The sequence below is a fragment of the Urocitellus parryii genome, chromosome 1 (assembly GCF_045843805.1).
Source record: "Urocitellus parryii isolate mUroPar1 chromosome 1, mUroPar1.hap1, whole genome shotgun sequence".
NCBI lineage: Eukaryota > Metazoa > Chordata > Mammalia > Rodentia > Sciuridae > Urocitellus > Urocitellus parryii.
In genome coordinates this window covers 18,497,377-18,502,680 of record NC_135531.1, presented here as the reverse complement: position 1 = coordinate 18,502,680, position 5,304 = coordinate 18,497,377, and the positions used below count along the sequence as shown (strand labels likewise).

Sequence of the window (5,304 nt, the reverse complement as noted above, 5' to 3'; positions counted from 1 at the left end):
CTGAATCTTTTTTATACAATTCAACAAACTGGATTTTAATTGAGATAGTATACCATTTATATTCATTATGATTACTGATAAGTTTGGACTTAAGTCATTAATCTCACTATTCACTTTTTATTTTTCTACCAATTCTTTGCTGTCCACTGCCCTTCTCTTGTTCTGTTTTCTTTTGGTTTGAGTATTTTTATGATTGCATTTGATCTCCTTTGAGGGCAGTTAGCTAAAAGTCTTTATTTTGTTGTTTTAGTGGTTGTTTTAGGGTTAACAGTCTGTATCTTTAATTTATTACCATCCACCTGAAAGATATGGTGCCACTTCATGAATAGCCTAAGAATCTCACATTAGTCCATTTCCCTCCTGTCCTTTGTGCTATTTTTTAAAAAATATTTTACTTTTGAATGCTGCAAACTCCACAGTACATTGTTAATATTTTTGTGTTCTAAACAGTCATTTATCTTTCAAAATGACATATATACTAAAAATTTACATATTTACACATGTGGTTGCAATTTTCCATCCTCTTCATTTCTTCATGCAGATACATATTTCTGTCGGGTACCATTTTCCTTTTGCTTGAATGACTTCCGTTATTATTGCTTGTGGTGAAGTTCTGGTCTGCTAATGATGTATTCCTTCAACTTTCATGTCTCAAAGTCTTTATTTCATCTGCATTTTAGAGAAACAATTTTTCTATTGTCAGTTTTGTATCTTTTGGGACTTAAAGATGTTATTCCATGGTTTTCTTGGCTTACATTTTTTTTTCTAACTGCCATCCTTATCTTTATTAGTGTTTCTTTTTTTTTTCACTGATTGCTTTGAAGATTTTTTTCATTATCTTTGGTTTAGGGTAATTTAATGGTGACTCACCTTAATCTGGTTTTCATCATTGTCTTTCGATTGGGGTTCATTGAGTTTCTTGAATCTGAGGGTTTATAATTTTCATCAAATTTAGAAACCTTTCCATCTTTAGTATTTTTTCTGAATCATTTATTGCAGTTTAATAAATTACTTCAAAATTTAGCAACCGAAAACAATATACATTAATCTGGACAAAATTTAGCCATTTAACTCTGGCTTTGGGTTATGAGACTACCTAAATCAAGGTATTATCCAGAGAGATGATTATTTCAAGGCTTGACTCCAGGAAGATTCACTTCCACACTCTCTTCTATAGCTGCCAACAGACCTCAGAAGATCCATTTCTAAGCTCATTCACTTACTCATTGGCTGCGTCAGCTCCTTGTCAGATAGCCCTCTCTATAGGACCTCCTCACAACATGGTGTCTGGCTTCCCAGAGAAAAGACATACAAAAGAAAGTGAGAGAGAACCTGGATGGGAACCAGAGTCTTTTTGTAGTATCACTTTGGAAGTTATATCCCATCACTTCTGCCATATTTTCCTTATTAGCAGTGGGTCAATAAATTCACCCCATGCTCAAGAAGCAGGATTTAAAGAACACAAATACTAAGAGGCATGAATCAATGAGGAGGGCTAGAGGCTGTCTGTTGCTTTGAGAATCCCTGCTTTAGGGACTACAATCACACCCATTGGGCCACTTGAAGTTGTCACAGCTTAGTGCTGTAGTTCACTTATGTTTTTTTAAATTTGTTTTTCTCTATGTATTTCATTTCAGATAATTTCTCTTTCTATATCTTTAAAGTCACTAATCTTTTCTCCTAAAATATATAATCAGCAAGCTATCAACCCAATCCAGTGGATTTCTCATCTCAGATATTGTACTTTTTAATTTCTGAATGTTCAGTTTGGATTTTCATTGTTATCTTCTCAATATTTTGAACTTCTGGAATAGTTGTTATAACTGTTTTAATGTCTTTGGCTATTAATTCTAATACCTGTGTCATTCTGGGTCAATTTGATTGGCTTTTCTACTCACCTTTACCTTTTTCTTGGTTCTTTTTAAAAATTAGATGCAAGACATTATATCTTGTTGGATGCTAAATTGTTTGTATTCTTTTTTTTTTACTTTCTTTTTTTATTGGTTGTTCAAAACATTACAAAGCTCTTGACATATCATACTTCATACATTAGATTCAAGTGGGTTATGAACTCCCATTTTTACCCCAAATACAGATTGCAGAATCACATAGATCACACATCCACATTTTTACATATTGTATTCTTATAAATACTCATTTGTACTCTTATAAATACTCATTTTTAAGTTTGTTCTGGGACAGAGTGGAGTTACTTGGAAATAGTTTGATCCTTTTGAATATGGTTTTAAGATTTTTTAGATAGGAGTAGAAATAGTATTCAGTGTGCAATAATAAGGGCTACTTGTTTCCCACCACGAGACCAGACTCACCTGCATATTCTATACAGTTTCCAGTGAATTGTGAGGATTTCCAGTCTACATCACGGAGCAAGCATTACTTTTGGCTGCATGTGATAGCAGGATCCTACCACCTCTTCTCCTTTGGGGTGGTTTGGTCCCTGGCCTCTAGCAATTCTTCACATGCCTCTACTTCTGAGTTGAACACTACAGAGAGGAGTATTCTTTTTGGGTTTTTCTCCCTGTGGACCTCTCTTCTCTTTAGTCCTCCCGCCAGAGATGTCTCACTACCGTGGTCTTCCCCATCCCCCAGCTCCATCTCCTGAACTCAGGGCTCCCTCCGGGTTGCCCTTCCTGTACCATGGCCAGTAAATTGTCTCAAAGCAGTGAGTTGGGGCAGCTGTAGGACAGTTGTTTCCTCTTTCATGGAGTTCACCACTCTTTGTTGCCTGAGGTTCAGTATTTTGAACACTGTTTTTAAGGTTTGTATTAAGGGTGAAGGTGATTCTGACCCTTGTGACTCCATCTAACTGGAGCCCAAAGCCTGGTCTACAGGAAGAATCTTCTGAGTGATTCTCAGCAACACTGCTGAAGTGGAATGCCAATTGTGTACTCTTTTCTTTCTTTTTAATGGACAGACTTAAAGAAGAATTGCTAGTAGGTATAGAGATGGGTTAGAGAAAAAGGAGAAGAAGGATTTGTAGGTTTGTATTCTTTTTTCTCCAAGTTTAGAAGCTAGTGTTTATAGTCCCACTCAGGTATTATTTCATCTTTCACTCTGTCATTGGATTTCTGTCATAGGCTATCCATCTGTGGGTTTGAGGTCCTATAGATGCTCAAATCTTTTGCTTAGAATCTGTAGCTAAGTTAAGGCCAGACTCTAGCATCAGTGTCAGATGATAATCTTTGTTGGCTCATGTGTATGAGGTTAAATTAAGAGACTGACTCATCTCTAGTACTTAAACTAAACCATTTTGGTCCTGTTCACCAGTGGCCATTAATATCAATGGCACTTTCTATATAAATCCTCCCTTCTCTCTGTGAAGATTACTGATTAGTCTGTACCAGAATCCAATTAGCTTTCCCTCTTCTCATTTAACTTTTTAAATGCAATCATGTTAATGTGAATTTTAATAGTGATTTATGGTAATTGCATTGCTTTACCTTCTCATGTAGCAAGGTACCTTTTTCTGAGGTCAAAGTGCAGAGAGAGCTGCCTTATCCGTAATTTTCATTCTTTTCCATTTCCTATTGTAATATTTTTGTGATATTCTTAATCCTCTGCTTTTAATCATATTTAATTGCACCCCGTTCTCATGCTGACTTACTGCACTTTTAATGTCAGTCTTCACAAAGCACATGTTTCCTGGAAAGACTGTTCTTTATTAGCTAGGAAGGACAGGAAATGTTCCTGTCAGCGCTCTGAGAAACAGCCTCCTAGGGCCAGAAAGAGAGAGAGAGGGTTCACACCAAGTTATGTAACCCAGAAACTTCATCAAATGCTTCGGGCAGGCCAGGGGGACAGTATCAGCTCAAAAACAGCTTGGGCTTTTCTAACAGGATGAAAAAGGCTTGATAAGCACATGTGATTAAATATTTTTTCTGCCCTGGAATTTGTTATGAACCCTGACATTTGTGTTACTAATACATTGCTTCCATAATCTGCACAGATAAGTACTAAATAATTACCAGAAAAATAATGTTGTAGTGTGGGAAATGGCACTGTCCCACTCTTTAGAAGCCAACAGGCATTCCCAAATGGCTACCAGACGAGTGAAGCAGTAGTAATCGTCTTGGGGAGAGGAAGCGTCTTGGAGCTCTGAGAATGTAAGGCAGTTGTTATTGTTGAGGTTAAGAGTACATGTTCTGGGTCCTGATTGCCTGGGTTCAAATCCTATGTCCGCTGCTTTCTAGATGTACGACCTTGGGCAAATTACTCAATTTCTCTGTGCCTTGATCTTTGCTCCTATAAAATTGAGAAATAATAACATCTACCTCAGGATTGTTGTCATGTGACAACTCAGTTGAAATGAGTTAATTAATAGAAATACTTAAACCAGTGCCTTACATACTCTTATTAGTTGTTAGTGTTATTACTGAGATTTCTCTAAATGATAGATCTGTGCTATCCAACATGGGGGCCTTGGGCACCTGAAGTCATTAAGCAATCCAAGTGTGGCTCATGTGACAGAATAATTGAATTTTAAGATTTATTTAATTCTAATTAATTTTAATTAAAAATAATACTTGGTTCAGTTATTTCAATAACTTCAAATATGTTTGGAACCATTTGGGAATGTGAATTAACTTTTTCGGTTGTAAATTTTATAAAATCTAAATACAGATGAAGTATTTCTCTTTTTTTTCTTTCCTTCTTTCTTTTTTTGGACTGTAGATTGAACCCAGGGGCACTTAACCATTTAGCCACATCCCCGGCCCTTTTTATTTATCTTTAATTTCAAGACAGGGTCTCTCTAAGTTGCTTAGGGCCTCGCTAAGTTGCTGAGGCTGGTCTTGAGCCTTAGCCTCCCAATTCTCAATTCTCTGGGATTAGAGCAGTGCATCAGATCAAGTATTCTTTTTTTTTTTTTCCCCCTGATGGTGGTGATGCTGGGGATTGAACCCAGGGCCTCGTGCATGTGAGGCAAGCACTCTGCCAACTGAGCTATATCCCCAGCCCCCCAGATGGAATATTCTGATAAAAATTTAGCATCCAATTTTTGAAAATAGAGTACTAGAAAAATAGGACTACAAAAGTAACTCATTTATTTTTAAAATATTGACCAAATGTTAAAATAGTCTTAGTTTGGATATATTTGGCTAAATAAAGTATGTTAACTTATTTCCCCCTGTTTCTTTTAAAATTTTTTAAATGTGGCTACTAGAAAATTTAAAACTAGATGTGTGGCTCATATCATATTGGACAGCACTGGGCTAGACTATGAGGGACTTGATTTATTGTACTAAAATTTTCCCAAGAGTAATGGAAAGCAACTGGGGAAGGAAC

General features: G+C 36.3%; 1 non-coding gene across 1 annotated transcript; it reads right to left on the bottom strand.

Moving 5' to 3' along the window:
- Positions 1–4,899: 4,899 nt before the first annotated feature.
- On the bottom strand, positions 4,900–4,972 carry Trnav-cac (transfer RNA valine (anticodon CAC)). Its single transcript has one exon. It is a non-coding gene; the product is annotated as a tRNA-Val (tRNA).
- Positions 4,973–5,304: the final 332 nt, after the last annotated feature.